At 41.6% G+C, this 19,996-nt stretch overlaps 1 protein-coding gene across 5 annotated transcripts in view; it reads right to left on the bottom strand.

Annotated features, from left to right (window-relative positions):
• ANKRD6 (ankyrin repeat domain 6) overlaps window positions 1-19,996 on the bottom strand; it is a 186,466-nt gene that overhangs the window by 71,795 nt on the left and 94,675 nt on the right. Inside the window, exon 1 of one of the 5 annotated variants that reach the window (XM_032858111.1) lies at window positions 1,628-1,684. The exons of the other annotated variants lie outside the window; for them this stretch is intronic. The gene's annotated coding sequence lies outside the window, so the exon portion shown is untranslated. Of the gene's footprint in view, window positions 1-1,627; window positions 1,685-19,996 lie in introns of those variants that run through there. 5 annotated transcript variants of the gene reach the window in all.

The raw sequence follows: 19,996 nt of genomic DNA, 5'->3' as shown, positions 1-19,996 counted from the left end.
ACAGGGGGACTGGAAGAGGGAGAAAGCAGGCTTCCAGCCAAGCAGGGAGCCTGATGTGGGGCTCCATCCCAGGACCCTGGGATCATGACCCCAGTCAAAGGCAGATGCTTAATGACTGAGCCACCCAGGCGCCCCTATCACCCACTTCTTAAATCTGCTTTGATCAGGCTTCTTTCTGCCCCCAGTTTTCCCACTAAACTGTTTGTTGTTGATGTTGTACTGTACTATGTATTTATTGAAGAGATAGGCACAAACAAAGAAACTGGGAGGGAGAGCTTCCTTGCTCAGTGTGCTACGGGTGAAAGGAGTCAGCAAAGTTCTCACAGAGAAGGGCAGGTGTGCGATGAGTGGTGGAGGATGTGTAGGACTTTGTTAGCTAGTGAAGAGGAGAGGAAATGGGCAGAAGAAACAGCAAGAGCAAAAAGGCGGAGTAGTCTAGAAGTGCATGTCATGAGTGGGAAAGACAAGTGAAGAGACTATTGCAGGTGAAGTTTGTAGTATGTGGGTGATGACCCAGAGATCATGTTGCAAAATATGGGCTATGAAAAAATTTTCCTATCATGCTAAAGATTGGTTTGTATCTTGCATTTGTGATGGGGAGCTCTAGAAATTGGTAAGCAGAAGAGAAACTAGTCATATTTTTACTCAGAATTCAAGATTTCTAAGAATTGCATTAATTATAATTATGGGTTCATGTTACACTTTGAAGATTATATGCACATGGCTTTCATTCTGGTTCTTCCTTTGTATATTTCTTCTTTTATTCCCTTCCTCTTTCCTCTTTTCTTTTTAATCAAAAGATCTTATTTTTTAGATCAGGTTCAGGTTTACAGAAAACCGAGCAGAAAGTACGGAGGGTTTCCATGCACCCCACCCAACCGACCGCCAGTTCCCTCTATCGTTAACATTTTGCACTGGTGTGGAAAATTTGTTACAATTGATGAGTCAATGTTAATACATTATTATTAACAAAAGTCCATGGTTTATATGAGGGTTCCTTCTTTGTGTTGCAAGTTCCATGGGTTTGGACAAATGTATAATGAGGAGTATGTATGATTACAGTAGCATACAGAATAGTTTCATGCTGACATAAGTGCTCCCCACCTACTTTTCTCTCCCTCCCCAACTCCTGACAACCACTGAACTTAATACTAACCCTATAGTTTTGCTTTTCCCAGAATATCATGTAGTTGGAATCATACAGTATTTAACCTTTTCAGTTGGCTTCTTTCACTTAGTAATATGCATTTAAGGCTCCTCCATACCTTTTCATGGCTTCATAGCTGATTTTTGTTATCACTAAATGATATTCCATTCTACAGATGTACCATAGTTTGCTTACCCATTCACCTATTAAAGGATCTCTTCATTGCTTCCAAGTTTTAGCAATTACGAATAAAGCTGCTCTAAACATTCACACGCAGGTTTTTGTGTGTCATACTTTCTTTAAAATCTCATTTGGGTAAATACTAAGGAATAGCACTACTAAATCATATGTTAAGAAAATGTTTAGCTTTATAAGAAACTGCTGTGCTGTCTTCCAAAATGGCTATAACATTTTGCATTCCCACCAGCTGATTTTACATTGACCTGATTGCCAAATGCAATGGTAACTTTCAGTTCTTACCTTATGTGATTTCTCTGTTGCATTAGGCCCTGCTACCATTTCTTCATCACACTTCCTCTGGTTTCTGTGACCCAGTGTCTCCTCATTCTCCTACCATCCCTTGAACTATTTTTTTTTTCCCTCTCATTCAAGGGCTCTTCATTTACTGGTCCTTTAAATGTTGCAGGTCCCTGAGATGCTATCCCTGATTGCCTTCTCCGCTCATCTTCTCTAGAAAATCTCTGTTACCCACCTCCCCACCCACCGCTGTTGCTGCCCACATGCTTCCCTGCTGCCTAGATACGGACTTCTTTAGCCTCAATCACTTTCTCTGAAGCTCCATATTTTAAGCACCCAACCATTTAAAGACATCTTACTTGGATGTCCCCTATCAACATGTCCACACCCAAATCACCACCTTTTTTTCAAACCCAGTCCTTTTCCTATACCCCTATTTTGGTGAGTAGCTCCACCTTTCATCAATCTGCTTATTTCCCTAAGCTGGAACACTCCTCCCATTCCTCTGATTCTCCTTCCCCCGCCCCCACATTCCAAAAATTACCAAATCCTCCTGATTTGAGACAGTAATACACAGAGATTAAAAATGAGAATTTTGAGGGGTGCCTGGGCGGTACAGTCAGTTAAGTGACTGGCGCTTGGTTTCAGTTCAAGATGTGATCTCAGGGTTGTGAGATCGAGCCCTGCCTCTGGCTCCACACCCAGTGTGGAGTCTGCTTGGGATTCTGTCTCCCTCTCCTTCTGCCCCTCCTGCTTGTGCTCATGCTCTCTCTCACATACAAATAAATAAATTTTTTAAAAAATGAGTCCCTAGGTCACATTCCTGGGGCTCAAATTCCGGCTCTGCCATTTTCTTTGGGCAAGTTTCTAATGACTCTAAGCCTGTTTTCTCATATGTAAAATAGAGTAACAGTTCTTAACTCATTGGGTTGTTAAAAAGACTGAACGAGATAATACATACCCTATAAAATGTCTGGCACAAAGAAATCGCTCAGTAAATATGAGCAAGGCTGGATGGTTGATGTTTAAATGTTCCTTGTTCTGTCCTCTCTCCTCTAGCTGCACTGCCACTGCTTTGACTCAGGATGTCATCGTTTCTTACCTCAACTATCGCAGTGGTCTCCAACTGGATGCTAATGATGTTTCTTGAAATTCTGCTTGTGATTATCTAAACTTGGAAATTGGGATAAGAAAGGTGAAGTAAGTTTTCAGCTTGTGTAATGGAATCTGTTGCTTTGTATATATAGGAGTTTTTACCAAGGGAAAAGTAGGCCAGACTAATGTTCAGGATTCTGACAGTGTGCTTTGGCCCAAAATGCATCTTCAATAAAAGATAACTGTAGAAATCAACGTAACCTGCCCAGGTAGTTGTTAGGACTTATTAAACTTGACCTTCAGGGAAGATGGAGCCATTGAGCCATCAGTGTTAAATTCTCTCTCCTCTGACTGGTCCTTAGAAGATCACTTGAGCCAATAAGAGAGAAATTCCCCCTCCTGATGTGTCAGTGTTAGAAGAACAAGAGTAATGAGAAACTTCTCTTCCAGTTTGTTTCAAGATGACAAAGATGGAACTCAGACAGATGAGCCCCAATGTAGGAGTCCCTGCGTCTGCCTATATGCCAGGCAATAGTCAGCCAGGTTGTGGCAAGTCTTTGGTGCCAATCGTTTTGTCTTTGTCTATGGCCTCTCATTCTCTGTGCTTCTAGTCAAGAGTCTTTTATGACTAGATCTTATGGGGGCTGTGGAGACTGCTGATCACAGGACAGAAGTCAGCATGCAGAAGCTGCCTCCCATGGCAGTCCCCCTGTTGCAAGTCCTGCCCACTCCCTCCTCACCTCGATATATGTTATCACTCTCAGAATGCTCTTTGCACAACAAATGTGATCGTGCTTCGCCTTTGCTTATAACCCTCAATGACTCACGTTCCCCCAGAACAAAGTCCAGAGAGACACAAATCCACACACGGCCTGGTCTTTCCTCTATTTCCAACCACCTGCTCTGCTGACACCCCACCCACCCATCCTGCATCCTCGCTTCGCCACACTGGTACTCAGAACCTTAAAACCACCAGCCTGCCACTTTTGCTTACAATGCTCTTTAGATCTTTTCCAAACTCCTTCTTACCCTTCCAACCTGAATCAAGTTGTCCTTCTCTCAGAGGATTCCTCCAATGCTTCTCCATCCTCCATGTTCCCAAGGCTCAAATCCCAGGTACCCTGAGCTCAAATCCTGGCTTGTCTATTTATGTTGGGCAATGTATTTAATAAATCTAGGTTCATTTCCTCATGTGTAAAATAGGAAGAATAAGTTTTTACCCATTGAGTGGCTGCAAACATCAAATGAGGCTAATACAAAATAATGTAACTTGTAAGTCTCCCTGTAGGTATTTACCAAACTGGACTGCAATTACATGATGTCAGTATTCTTGGCCTCTCCTCCTACCTTCTGATTAAAAAGCCTTCTCCACTCAGCTGCTCTTCTAAGGACACTGTCCCAGCCAGAGAGGCTCCTGGGCTTCAGGATGCAGAATTAGAGGACGGTCAGTAGAGAAGTGAAAGGAGAAGGTTGACTTGTGAAGGGAGGCCAAGCTAATCTGTATAACAAAGAGCTGGGCCAGCAAGAACTGCCATGCAGGTTGGAGGATGGAACAAGAGCTTCTTTGGGGGTGGTAAACAACAGGTTTCTTCTTCTTCTTTTTTTAAAAGATTCTATTTATTTGACACAGAGAGAGAGAGAGATCACAACTAGGCAGAGAGGCAGGCGGGGGAGGGGGAAGCAGACTCCCTGCTGAGCAGAGAGCCCGATATGGGGCTCCATCCCAGGACCCTGAGATCATGACCTGACCCGAAGGCAGAGGCTTAACCCACGGAGCCACCCAGACGACCCCAATAGGCTTCTAAACATTGTGGAATGTGAAAGAATGAGGGAGAGGAAATGGGATATGGAAATTGTTACTAAGAGTTTATGAATCGAGTTTCCTTTAATTTTTTAAGAGCAACAAGTAAATGATTACCCCGTTTTAAAAAATTAATTTTGGATTACAATTATTTGAAGATATCCATACAAATACTAGACCATAAGAGAAATGAAATTCTTTAGGGTTTCCCTTGTTTCCAATGTCTTTGCTCTAAGACTCAGTTCTCTAGTACAGGGGCTGTGTGTGTCTCGTTACTTTCTGTAAATCCAGTGCAAGCACACAGCCTGGTGTGTGGTTTATGAACAATAAACACTTGCTGAACAAAGAAACATGTCTACGCTTATACAACTGATCATCAGCTCCTATGAACAAGTCAATGCTCTTATTTTTCCATGTGTCCAAATAAATCATTGAAAGTTGCAGTGAATTGAATGGTGGCCCCCCCAAAGGATACGTCCATGTCCTAATCTCCAGAGCCTGACTGTTACATTATATGACGAAAGATATAGGATGTTAAGGATCCTCAGAACAGCTGGTCACCCTGGATTATCTGGGTGGGTCCCAAATGCAATCATGTGAATCCTTAGAAGAGAAGCAGAGGGAGTTTTAAGACCGAAGAGGAGGCCGTGTGACCCCAGAGGCAGAGATTAGAGTGAGGAGGCCACATGCCACCTGGAGCCATCAGAGGACAGAAGAGGAAAGGAAGAATTGTCCCCTAGAGCCTCCACAGGGAGTACAGCCCAGCTGACCCCTTGATTTCAGACTTCTGGCCTCCAGAATGTGAGAGAATAACTTCCTATTATTTTAAGCCATTGAGTTTATGGTGATTTGCTATAGCAGCCAGAGGAAAGTAACACAAATGCCCTTATACATAATGGATGTTCAATAATTATTTGTCATTTACCTGTCGGGGGTCACTTACAATCATAAACTGTGCTTCCTTTTCAAAGTCACTCACCCACATACATGGCCAAGAGCCAGGACTCTACTAAGTGACTTCAACACTTGTGATGCTGTTGTAACCAAGGGATCCTTCACTGCTGTCTCAGGGACAGTCAGGTTCCAGGGATTGTTTACTGACTACCTATTCCAATAGAATGTTCTTCACTCCTTCCTTCAGGAAGGAGATAGTACAGTAGGGAAGCACTTGATAATGAATTGGAGGGTGGAGAGCCACCCTCATGGGGTCTCGCCAGCTGGCAGCCACTCAGGCTGAGTACTCAGGGGTCGACCTGCAGGAAACACTGCTAAATTGAAAGAGAGCCATGGTAGACTCTCAGCTCCTAATTCTGAACCACAGTGCACACATACGCACGCATGTGCACACACATACCCCAGTTATAAAGTTGCTCTGCCAGCCAAGAGTTAAGTGAATGCAACCCTGCAGACATAGTCTCAAATATGATAAAGGGAAGTCTGGGATTAACACGAGTGTCTACTCATAAGTAAACACCACAGTGACTCGCCACTATAATTTCAGTATTTTCCCCCCACTATGTTCCTCGGGGAACACAGGCCTTCCCTCAAAGGCCTTCTCTCAAAGCTTCGCTCAAAGCTGGAGAAGGTCTCCCAGTTGGCAAGCCCATGACCCTTGCAGGAGACCACTCACACACACACAGAGACTGCTTCTACTTATCAAAGTCTGCTGTGTGATCTTCCAGAAAGTATTGTTTTTAAGTCTGCTGGACCCAGTTTTCATACGAGTGATCCCATTTTGACCAATTGCTCTGTCAATGAGGTATTAACATAATAACCATCTGATACTACGATAGAGACTATGATGCATGTCATCCCTCCTTCCCAACTCCCATTTCCCCTAATCCACATGACTTTCTGCAATAGCTCTTTCAAAATCTGCAACTTTCAGCAAACATGACTGGGTTAGATGTGATTTGATAGTAATACTGTCCATCACCTACAAAAGGAGACATCCAGTGTTCTGGAAATGCTGGTACTCCATCACTTGTTTCCAAGCCACTGTTTGCAAAAAGACTATACACACATGGTTTTCCCATTTCAATTCCCCTTTAAGAGTGGTTGAGGTAGAAGTAGGTAGAAGCAAGGGGAGAAGAAGGTTATTTAAACACTCTACCCACAGAGTGTGCTTCGTGACTTTGGGAAAGTTATGTAACTTTCTTGGGCCTTAATGTTCTCATCTGTAAAATGGGGATAATAATGGTAGCTACTGGCTTCATCAGGCAGCTGAAAGAATTACCTGTGGGTATAGATGACAAGCACTTCACATAGCACCTGGCACAGAGTAAGGACTCAGGAAATACTAATTGTGCATGTGTGCATGTGTGCATGTATAAAGTCAACCAGAGGCTAAATTCTTCAATTAGATTACCAAATCCTTCCTATCACTTAATCCTTCTTCCATCTTTTCTGTGTAGTTCCCAAGAGCTCCCCCAGGGAGAGTTTGGTCCTTTGGCCTTACTCAGTACACAACATGACACAGCGTTTGGCTTCAGCACAGACCTTTGCTGGGATCAAGTGTCCCTGGAAGAGAGAAATTAGGACTTCAAGTACAGCTGGCCATCAGGGAGGCTCTGCAGCCTCTCCCCGTACTCGAGCCATCAAATACCGACAATCAGACATGTGCATGCTTGGAAAGATGGACTCTGGCTTGGTAGACTCTGCATTCCAGGGCAGTGAGGACCTGTTTATTGGGTGGAGGGCCATCTTCAGGGGAATGCTCTGTTTGAAGTCAGCTCTCCTCATGTTCAACCTCTCTCTCTACTACCCCTAGTTATTCCTCAGCTCAGACTTTCTCTCAAACTGGCTATTGTTCATATTTTAAGTTTCAGTCATAGATTAACCATGAGCAAATTTGGTCCGAATTCTTTTGCTAAATTACATCACGTGGCAAACACACCTAGTTGTCATCAGCATCAGTTATGGTGCATTATTTGAAATTAAAATTCTGCCACATCTTTACAAGGAAAAGAGGTTCCTATAGTGAAGGCAGCAAGTACAAAAATGACACCGACATTGAATTGCTTATTATATGCCCAAATTAGTCCCGGAGATATTTATCCCCAAGAGTTTTAAACAATCTTAAAATAGTTAGGTCTCTCAGGAATTTCTCATTATTATCACAGTCAAATTATTTTCACAGTGAAAATATATTTAATTAGTTGAGCTTCAGCAGTCTTCAGGAGACAGGGTCAACCTGAGAAATTACAGATGAGACCCTCTGTGTAAAATCCCAGGTGAAGCCCATGCCCTACCTCTTCTGATAGTTTTCTCAGGGAATGAGGCTGTGTTTCTCTTCAGCAAGGGGTGTGTCTGGCTTTGCTGTGGTAAGTGAAGCTTTCACTCTCTGGCTTCCATCCATCTTCTTTGGGACTCTGTCCTTGGGAAGAATCCAGACCTCCTCCAGCCCTTCTCTGTGGGAGAGGGGGTTCCTCCCCAAACCCAAGGACAGTTCCAGGTGTTCTCTGCCTTTGGGCAGATGTCTTTTTGATGGTCATTTATATCTAGCCCAATGTCCAACCAAAGAGCATTGTGGGAAGAGGACAATAGAGAAAAAAGGAGAAAAGGGAGGAGAGAGGGAGGAATGCAGGAGGAAAGACAACATGAAAAGACAATGGGCACACCAGAGGGAGGGTGCAGCTACTGACAAGAAGAAGGTGGGGGGTGGCACTCAAGTGCAATCCCGTCCATTCCCCACCCCTCCCCAAACTAGAAATGTTCCACCCAGCTGAATCTCTGATCACTGGGGACTTTTTTTTTTTTTTTAAAGATTTTTTTATTTATTTATTTGACAGAGAGAGATCACAAGTAGACAGAGAAGCAGGCAGAGAGAGAGAAGGAAGCAGACTCCCTGCTGAGCAGGGAGCCCTATGCGGGACTCGATCCCAGGACCCTGAGATCATGACCTGAGCCGAAGGCAGCGGCTTAACCCACTGAGCCACCCAGGCGCCCACTGGGGACTTTTTTTTAAAGGTTTTATTTATTCACTTGACAGAGAGCACAAGCAGAGGGAGCAGCAGAGGGAGAGGGAGAAGCAGAGGGAGAGGGAGAAGCAGGCTCCCCACTGAGCAGGGAGCCTGATGTGGGGCTCGATCCCAGGACCCTGAGATCATGACCTGAGCGGGAGGCAGACACTTAACCACTGAGTCACTCAGGCACTTTGGGATATGTTCAATTAATGCAGGGATTCCTTCTGATAGAATATATGTATTACAGGGATGCCTGGGTGGCTCAGTCGGTTATGCACCTGCCTTCTGTTCAGGTCATGATCACAGGGTCCTGGGATCAAGTCCGGCATTGGGCTCCTTGCTCAGCAGGGAGCCTGCTTCTCCCTCTGTGTGCTGCTCGCCCTGCTTGTGCACTTTCTCTCTCTGACAAATAAATAAATAAAATCTTTAAAAAAGAATTAAAAGAATATATTACAATTCCACTATTTCTATCACGTTTAGCAACATTTTAGTTTAGAATTAAAACCCAAAGGTGGGGAAAACCTGAAAAAAATTATGTATATGTATATTTTATGTGTATGTGTATATAGCCATGCTTTCTTTTTAAAATTCATAATATACAGAGATGTGTACAAATAAGTGTACAAGGGGTGCCTCGGTGGCTCACTCGGTTAAGCATCTGCCTTCAGCTCTGGTCATGACACCATGATCCTGGGACTGAGTCCTACATCAGGCTCCCTCCTCAGTAGGGAGTCTGCTTCTCCCTCTACCCTTCCCCCCTGCTCGTGATCTCTGTCTCACTCTGTCTCTCTCTAATAAATAAAATCTTTTAAAAAACAAGTGTACAGTGTGTTGAACTTTCAGAAACATACAGACCCGTGTAACTAGCACTTCAGTTAACAAAACAGATCACCAGTATCCCAGAAGTCTCCCTCATGCATGTCTAATTCTATCTTCACCCCCAAGAGTAAACAGTCTCCTGATTTTTAAGAGTATGGATTAGTTTTGCCTATTTTTGAACTTTAGATGAATGGAATCAAATAGGACGTGTCCTTTTCTTCCTGGCTTCTTTCACCGCACATTTTATTTGTGAAATTCATCCGTACTGTTGATTATAGTTCTACTCCATTCATTCTCACGGCTATGCAGAGTTCCATTGTATAAACATTCCACAACTCATTTATTCATTCTTCTATTGATGGGCTTTTGGGTCCCGAAAACAGTGTGGCTATGAACATTCTTATATGCGTATCTCTTCCTGAGGATACACATGCCATGTCTACCTAGGAGTGGAATTACTGGGTCATAGGCATGCATATGCATATTCAAATTCAGCCGGTTTTTCTATGTATATTTCTCACAATCACATGTATCCTATGGATCTTTGTGAATCGTAAGGCATAAGAGAGTCCCAGAGGCAGGAAAGCGGGGCCCTGAGTTTGTCTATTCCTTATGACTCTGAGAGGCAGTCTATGCTTTCAAAAAGTTACATAAGAAGAGCAAATCTTTGGGGTGCTCAGGTGGCTCGATCAGTTAAACGTCTGCCTTCAGCTCAGGTCATGATTTCAGGACCCTGGGATCAAGTCCCACATCAAGGTCCCTGCTCGTTGGGGAGCCTACTGCTCCCCTTGTATCTCTCTCTGTCAAATAAAATCTTAAAAAAAAAAAAAAAGAACAAATCTTTAACTCTAGTTTGCTTTTGTTATTTTTTTATAAATATGTTACAGAGCAAAAGAACTACCACTGCCTGAATATCATTAACTGAAAAATTGCTGGCAGACAAGGCTGACCCTGAACAGCACAACCCTCTGCTCTCAGTCAACAGCAGGCTTGCCCCCTTCCACCAAAGAAGCACCTCACTCCACCCACTGGGCCCACATCAAATGCCCCACAGATGGAAAGAAAAGGACACCAAGAACAGTATTTCATTAGTTCACAACTAGTTTTTATCAAATTAGTTTTAAAAAGCAGTTGGATGTATTCCAATGATGAGAGATGAAAATGGAAATGGAAGCATAATTATTACTTTGTAAATCAGAGGCCTGCCGGCCCCCACACTGAGACCCCAGATCATACCGCTTTACAAAGCACTGCACACCACTGGACAATTTCATGGAAACAATAACAAAGCTCCAAAGGATGACAGTGTCTAGCAAAGTGACCACACACTGAAACTGCCCAATAAACTATTACTGACGTTAACGTTCACAGAAATAGTAGAAACTGGCTCCGAGCAAATGCACCTTTTCACACCCCTGGGATACACTCAGTTATTTCTATCAGACCCACTAAAGGACATAACTTCTATATAATATATAAGGAGTTACACAGGCAAGGTTTGCTGTTCAGTCAAAAGGGGGAAATCCTACCATAAAAGAAGACATATCAACAAGCAGAAAAATAGGGATGGCAAGAGTTCTCTCCGGAGTTCTTGAGGATAAGCTGTTAGCCAGGGAGTCCTTGCTGGCTGCGAATCAGCTGAGCAGGATGCCCCCTCTGATCCCCCCAGGGCCTGGGAACAAGACACCATGCTTGATGGCTTCCCACCTTACCCCTAACTCCTCGAGCGTGGGCAAACACATTAACACTGAAGCTACATGTCGGAGAGGCAGGTCCCATCAGCGTGCTTCTGAAACTGCTCAGCATGCCGCTCCCCAGAGCTGGCAGGACGAAGGTGGGACAATGCTGGTTTCCCATCTCCGAAATCCCCCTCTTGCCAGAACAACCATTGCCCCCTCCACCTGCCTCAGTTCGCTGCTAGAACTCATCAATCCCCCAAATAAAAAGTTGTAACAGGATCTTACTAGTTATCAGTTCTAACAAAGCCAACAGTACTCCATAAATCAGAAATTTCCTTGAGAGTAATATTTCAAGGGTGACAGTTAAAATTTATCCTATAATTACCAAGGACTGAAGAAAGACTGACTGCAGGGTGTATCCCTTCAATGGTCGTTGGGACTGTTCCTCTTGGTGAATGTCAATCACAGTGAGAAGATCCTACATAATAAGGGTTTCCTTCCGTTGTTTCCTTTTTCTTTTTTCTTTCTTTTTTTTTTTTTGCTTTTACTTTTTCCTAATTATAGTTTGATGCAATGTAAAAAAATTATCACATTGCTTTCAGCTTTTTAAAAATGGTGTTTTAAGAACACCATTGGCTTGCTTTACTGTTCCTTTCTCAGAAATTATGTATGTATGTATAAATTATTTGCATATGTATAAAATTCTGACTAGTATATACATTACTTCCCTTAAATTTTCCTGGCTTTGTTGGATATCAACATAGCTGCTAAAAATTAGTTGGTTAACATTAGAGTTGGATAAATTTAGGATCTACTCCTTACTTAACCAGTAAAAGCTACTTAACTTTTCTGAGTATCAGCTGCTTCCTTCGTAAGATGGACATATTATCTATCTGTGATAGAATGATAATGAACGTTAAATAAGATAGTGTGAAATAAGATAACAGAAACATTATGCTATAGAAAAAAGATAATGAATCTAGATTGTATAGATACCAGCTTTTAGTAAGGACTATTATCAGTGCTATTACAGGATAGCACTATACACAGGACAACCATGGACAAACATGGACAACCATGGTTGACTCTGGTTCAATACTGCTTTCTTTTCTTTTTTTTTTTTTTTAAGATTTTATTTATTTATTTGACAGAGAGCGAGAGAGGGAACACAAGCAGGAAGGATTGGGAGAGGGAGTGCCAAGCAGGGAGCCCGATGCGGGGCTCAATCCCAGGACCCCGGGACCATGACCTGAGCCGAGGGCAGACACTAAACGACTGAGCCACCCAGGCGCCCCTCAATATTGCTTTCCTTAAAAGTTAGTCCATCTTTTGGGGTTTGAGACACTTGGAAGAACCTGGCCTCCGTGAACACTGTGAATGTATCTGTCACACAGGAAGTTCTGGGTTTAAATGATATATTTTTCTAACTTCATTTTGTAAATAAAGTCTCGTGGAAACCCCTCTTTCGGACACCTGTATGTACCCCTTCATCATTCTCTGGACTTCCAACTTGTCAGCCCCTGCTGCTCCAACCAGAACTACCAACCATAGTTGGTACCTACACAGCACCTCACCTGGGATGCAGTGTCTTTGACACCACTGAGTGGGACTCCCTCAGGACACCACCTGGCACAGCCTAGAGGGGTGGAAAGTTTATACAGATGGAGCCACATTGTCACTTGCCACAGGGACATTTTGTGGACAACTTCCAGAATCCTGAACTCCCAAACTCCCCCTGAACTTTCTGAACGCCCAAAGCAACTTTTACTTGCCAGAAGAGAGCCGCCTCTTCTTGCCCAGAGACCAAAGGCCTCACGTGAGGCAACTGCCTCATAAGGTGATACTCCCCTTCCTCAAAAGCCTTCCACTCCAGCCGAAAATTAGGGCCAGGTCTCAGCACCACGTGAGGAAACTGAGTCCTGTTCTTATAGGAACTAGCTTCATCGTGATGGACTTTCAGTTTCCACTGTTCTGTACTGATGGAACCGAAGGAACACATGGGCGAGGGAGGGTCAACGGGAGGAATGTCAGGCTACACTGATGAGAATGTGTCAGTACAAAAGCACTCTCTTGAGAGTTGTGGCTTAGTAGCCGGCACAGACACCTGGAGCTGGGATGGCTCCCTGAAGCCTGGGCACAATAATGGCGTACAGAAACCAAGAGACATGCTGGGACAGCCTGGCAGATTATTCACGGAGGAGTCAAAAGGCAAAAGGTGGGTGTGCTAGACTGGATTTATGACAAGAGAACCAAAGAGCTCCCTATCTGAACATGACCCCAGGAAGGCCAAGAGTTCACTCCCTTCACTGAAGAGATAAGGGCACTAGTGAGGGGGCTGGCATCAGGGAGAAGCCCAGGGTTCTGTTCTGTTGACTGGAGTGAACCACGGGAGATGCTGCCATAGTATAAGGCTCTTTCGAGTTAATGGGAGATGACAGGATTCCAAAATAGCAGAGGCCAGGCTGTGACAACTAACCATCAGAGGCTAGGAAGATGTAAATACCCTAACTGCCAGCAAGGCCACAGTGGCAAACAAGGGCCTCTGGCCATCAGGAAGGAATCTGGCAATGCTGACTGGCCATGGGCAAGACGGGAGGACAACTGACTATGATATTACTTGACTTGTATTTAAAAAAAAAAAGAGTGATCTGAGATCAGAAGGTTGATATCAGTAGCTGTAATTCCAAGGTTTAAAGGCCACTGGCTGAGAAGAGGTGAGGTCTTCTTGGGGAAGACCCTGCAAAACCACCACACAGCTCATATGATAAAGATTCCATTGATTCTTCTACGAAAGGACGTGGATCCACTTGCTGGGATTGTTGGCACTGGGGAAAATAGAATGCCAGATTTTTTCATGTTGGCTATGGGTCTAAGCTGACCCTGATCCCACAGAACCAAAATGGTAGTTCTTCAACTGAAGGAGAGGCTTATAGAATCCAGGTGATAAAGTTGACCCCATGTCTGCTTCATAGTGGGTCTAGAAGGTCCACAGAAGCATCTTACGGTTATTTCATGTAGATATATCTAGACACTGGCAGAACCTTCATAATGGTTCCCTGTGGAAGAGTCAGGATAATCTCTCTGTATAGCAGGAAAACCTATAGATGTTATTTTTCTTACATCTGTAAAGCAAAACATAGTATTTTGTTCCTGGAATAATAGTTGGCAGACTGGAAAAATGAAGTCAAAGGCAATGTATTTTCCTTTACAAAACTGTATGAAGGAACGTTCACATTACATTTGTTTTTGTCATGTCTGATATTCCTTACATGTCCATGGTATTTAGTGACCTAAATTTTGTCCAGTATCAGGCAAGCTGAAAGTAAGATACCATAAAAAGTCCACAAAAAATAGATGTTTGGTATTTGAGATTTAACACTTAAATGACACTCATCTGAGTAAATGAAATTCTCATTTCCTTACAAAGTTAACATTTTTTAATGAGAAGAAATACAAATTTTTTAGACAAATAGGAAGACAAAAATGATATCAGCTTCTGAAATTAAAATTTAAAGCTATAATTAGGAACGCCTGCAGTTCATTTTTAACTTTATACTGGAAAGTTGTGGAGTGAAGTGATTTAGCACTGAATTACTTACACTGATCACCTTAAATAATTTTAGGTGTCAGAGCTGAACCAAACAACGACACACAGAAAGTTCTTAAGGCTAAAGAACCATATCCTACTTGTATTTATTCCTTATTTGCCTCCACAGTGTTTGCACAGAGTAGATACTCATTAAATACTTGATAAGACAAAGAATCCTAAATTTTACATAGAACCACAAAAGATTGAGAATAGTCAAAGCAATCTTGAAAAAGAAAAGCAAAGCTGAAGGCTTCAGAATTCCAGACTTCGAGTTATATTTTAAAGCAGCAGTAATCAAACAGTATGGTACTGGCACAAAAAGATACACAGATCAAGAGAACGGAATAGAAAATCCAGAAATAAACCCACAATTATATGGTCAATTAGTCTTCAACGAAGCAGGCAAGAATATGCAATAGGAAAAAGACAACCTCTACAACAAATGGTGTTGGGAAAACTGGACAGCAACGTGCAAAAGAGTGAAACTGGATCACTTCCTTATATCATACACAAAAATGAACTCAAAATGGATTAAAGACCTAAATGTGAGACTTGAAACTATAAAAATCCTAAAAGAGCACAGGCAGTAACTTCTTTGACATTAGGCATAGTGACTTCTTTCTAGACAGGTCTCCTGAGGCAAGGAAAACAAAAGCAAAAATGAACTATTGGGACTATATCAAAATAAAAAGCTTTTTTTGCAGAAGGAAACAACCAACAAAACTAAAACACAGCCTACTGACTGGGAGAAGATATATGCAAATGACTATCTGATAAAGGGTAGAATTCAAAATATATAAAGAACTTACAGAACTCAACACTCACAAAAAAATGAACAATCCATTTAAACATGGGCAGAAGACTTGAACAAACATTTTGCAAAGAAGTCATCCAGTAGACCGACAGACATGTGAAAAGATGCTCATCATCACTTATCATCAGGGAAATGCAAATCAAAACTACAGTGAGATATCATTTTGTGCCTGTCAGAACGGCTAAAATCAACAACACAAGAAACAACAGGTGTCGGCAAGAATGTGGAGAAAAAGGAACATTCATGCTCTATTGATGGGAATGCAAACTGGTGCAGCCACTGTAGAAAAGAGTATGGAGGCTCCTCAAAAAGTTAGAAATAGAACTACCTTATGATCCAGCATTCGCACCACTGGATATTTATCCAAAGAACACAAAAACACTAATTCAAAGGGACACATGCACCCCAATGTTTATAGCAGCATTATCTACAGTAGCCAAATTATGAAAACAGCCAATAGCCAAATTATGAAAACAGCCAAGTGTCCATGGATTGATGAATAGATAAAGAATGGTAAGTATTAAAAAAAAAAAAGAATGTTAAATATATACAATGGAATACTATTCAGCCATAAAAAGAATGAAATCTTGCCATTTGCAACAACGTGGGTTGAGCTAGGAAGTATAATGCTAAGCAGAATGAGTCAGAGAAAGACAATTACCGTATGATTTCTTTCACTCATGTGGAATTTAAGAAACAAACAAGCAAAGGGAAAAAAATTAAGAAAGAGAGACAAAGGGAGAAATGGACTCTTAATGATAAAGAACAAACTGATGGTTATCATAGGGGAGGTGGGCAGAGGGATGGGTTCAATAGGTGATGGGGATTAAGGAGTGCATTTGCTGGGATGAGCACCAGGTGATATATGGAAGTGCTGAATCACTCTATCGTATACCTGGAGCTGTTGTAACACTGCATGTGGAATAACTGGAATTAAAATAAAAAGGTAAGAGAAAAAAGATGGTGAGAGAGAGGTATTTCTCTATGACAAGAAACCACTAGAGAAGCAGCACCAGGTACAAGGACTTTTGAGAGTGTCAAAAGGGTTTTGTGTCCTATACTATTAATGCCTACTGTGCCTCAGGATGATCAAACAGTTGAGATGAAGTTTCTCTTTGTAAAAGTATCTCGTAGTACAGAAGCACAGGGATAAAGAAGGAATGACAGAACATGACCACTACACATTGCCTAATGAATCAATGGATCTCTGCAATCAACAGGTAATAACATCACAGAGAGAGAGACAGCAGCAACTAGACAGTGTACACCTCCCCACAGAAATACACACACCAATTGTTCCTCCCACCCCCAAAAAAGAACCTGACTCTGAACAAGCTTCTAGGAGGTCTAACTACCAATTTACAGGAAATACAAGGAATAGAGGGACATGTTAAAGGATGCCAGGGGGATGATTTTTTTCTAACTTGACTTTTAATTTCTAATCTTAGTTTTTAAAATTATATTTGTAAATATAATAAAAATGCATTACCAGAAAAAATTTAATACACAAAATACAAGCCCCAATTTTTTATTTATAGATTTAAAAAGCATAAAATGAGATTAGGAAACTATGCACTTTATTCTGTAAAAATGTGCATATAGGCAATTAATAGAAAATTGTTATTACACTCCCAAATTCCTGTCATTCTGCAGTTACACATAAATAAGGCTCTGAGCAAAGTAGCAATTCTTCATATAAAATGCTCACCAACACACTTTGAGTACTATATATCACTATTTAAAGTTTTTGATGTTTAAAAGCAGCTTGCTTCAAAGTCTCACAAAGGTGTTTACAGGAATGGAAGAACAGATTTTAAAGTAACTTTAGCAAACTCAAGATATTTACTTTTTAATTTTATCAAAATGAAACAACAGAAGTTGCATTTTAAATATTTATCTTCAATCTCTAGTAGCCAATTCTAGTAATTTATTGTACAAGGTTAAATTTAAATTATCTTTCAATGAAAGAAATGGACTTCCAGATTCATGAATCTCCTCTATATGGATTTTCTTTCAGTGGACAATTAAATTCAAATGGTTGATCAAATTCAAAAGATGTCTGGTGATCACGTGCTATATATGTAGAATGTCACACGTGGATATTCTTCATTGAAAGTAGTTATAGTTATGGAATATGTCATAACAATCAATTGAAACTGTTCTTCCAATCTTTAATTTCCCTTTTGGTCTTATGTGTCACTGAAAAACATATTGCTTTCCTTCTTTGCACAAAAATATTAAGATGATAAAATATCAAAGATATAAGAGAAATTCACATTTTAAAGAGTTATAACCAAACTGGCTGAGTTAAGGAACACAAAAAGCTCTTATATTTCGCAGAACTTTTTCCCTCAAAAACTGTCACCCTTCTGTATGCCATAACTATCGTTTATGATCAGCTTCCACTTATCACATAATAAAGACAAAATCAAATTTAATAGATTTGCCTTTATATAAATTCATCAACTTTCACATATTGCTAAGCCTACTGTTTAATTCTGCTGACATGACTTTTTAAAGATTTTTATTTATTTATTTGAGAGAGAACAAGAGAGAGAGCACGAGGTAGGAGAGGAGCAGAGGGAGAGGGAGAAGCCGACGTCCCACTGAGCAGGAAGCCCAATGTGGGACTCGATCCCAGGACTCTGAGATCATGACCTGAGCCAAAGGCAGATGCTTAACTGACTGAGCCATGCAGGCACCCCTTGGCTGACATGTTTTCACACCCAAGACATTTCTAATAAAGAAATGGGCTTATTTACTTTCTGACACAAGCTTTTCTTCATCTTCATAATTATTCTAGAATGTTCTCTCATCACTCTAGCTTCAGCATTAGAATGGCCTCATACACAAACAAAGTCTAAGTCCAAACCACATTTGCTGATAATACTCATGTACCTGGATGTTACAGTAATGTCTAACTGCCATAATAATTTCTAAACATTTACTCTCTACTTGTCACAAACCAGCGCCAGACCACAATGAAAAACACTGCTCTGTAAGACCAATGCCCTGATTTCTTCAACATCAACAAAAAACTGCAGAAAATAAAAAGAAAGATGGAGGAGAAACCTAGAGATTAAGAAAGACTTAAAAGACAGCCAGTTGTTATATACAGCCTCTTTGGGATTCCAGTGAAGAAAAAACTTAAAATTTTATGGGACAGAAAAACGTGAATAATTACTGACTAGTTTATGCTATCAAGAAGTGACTCATTTTTGAATGTGTGATAAAGATGCTGCAGTTATTTACTTTAGGTCTTTTAGATACACAAAATGAAATATTCACAGATGAAATAACATGCTGAATTTGCCCAAAGTAGCCCAGTTTTGGAGGAGAGTAGTGGAGACGAAGTATGATTGGCTATACTCTGAAAATTGGGAAACTGAGGGGATTTATAGAGGCCTATTGTGCTTTTCATTCTACTTTCATATGCATTAAAATGTTTTATAATAAAACTTTTTTTAAGCAGTCAAGAAAATGCCCAATGACCAAAGCTACCATGAAAAACTTGTATTTTATTCTTAATCTACAGGCATTAAAAAAAAATAGTAGGACATGGGGCGCCTGGGTGGCTCAGTGGGTTAAAGCCTCTGCCTTCGGCTCGGGTCATGATCTCAGGGTCCTGGGATCGAGCCCCACGTCGGGCTCTCTGCTCAGCGGGAGCCTGCTTCCTCCTCTCTCTCTCTCTGCCTGCCTCTCTGCCTACTTGTGATCTCTCTGTCAAATTAAAAAAAAAAAAATAGTAGGACATATGTACATGTTATCTAGGCCACGGATAATGGTTAGGGCAGTGGTGGATTCACAGGAGACCCATAGCCCTGAGAGACCCAGCATCCTTAGCTTTAAGCTTGTTTGTGGGTAACTCTTAATCTTTTAAAACTCGGGTCTTTTATGGTGTTTTCTGGGTATTACAACCAGTCTAGAAGATTTTGTTGAAGTTTTTCTTTTATTCCTTTGTATTACAAACATAGATATCTAGAACATGCTTTCTAAAACCCTTCAGCGGGTGTGTACGTGGCTTAATCAGTTAAGCGTCTGACTCTTGATTTCGGCTCATGAAAGGTCATGATCTCAGGATTGTTGAGACTGAGCCCCATGTGGGGCTCTGCACTCAGGGGGGAGTCTGCTGGAGATTGTCTCCCTCTCTCTGCCTCTCCACCTCCTACTCTCTCTCTCTCTCTAAAACAAAGTCTTTTAAAAAAATAAAACTCTTCAGTCTGCCCCCACCCTCTGTCTCTCTCTTCAAATACATCCTCTTCTTTATTGAAAATCACTATTCCAGGGGCGCCTGGGTGGCTCAGTGGGTTAGGCCTCTGCCTTCGGCTCAGGTCATGGTATCGGTGTCGGAGGCGGGCGGTGAATTGAGCCCTGCATCCAGCTCTCTGCTCAGCAGGGAGCCAGCTTCCTCCTCTCCCTCTGCCTGCCTCTCTGCCTATTTGTGATCTCTGTCTGTCAAATAAATAAATAAAATTAAAAGAAAAAAAGAAAATCACTATTCCAGGAGACTCAGGTTCAAACTGCCCACACTTCAAACCATCTTCAGAAACATCCTCTCTAAGCTTGAACTGAGAGAGTGTAGTTTACTTCCACTTAGTTCTACCTAACAA

Source organism: Lontra canadensis, unplaced genomic scaffold (genome assembly GCF_010015895.1).
Source record: "Lontra canadensis isolate GAN:19392208 unplaced genomic scaffold, GSC_riverotter_1.0 scaffold14, whole genome shotgun sequence".
NCBI lineage: Eukaryota > Metazoa > Chordata > Mammalia > Carnivora > Mustelidae > Lontra > Lontra canadensis.
The sequence above is the reverse complement of the archived record's forward strand: the minus strand, read 5'-3'. Positions and strand labels throughout refer to the sequence as shown.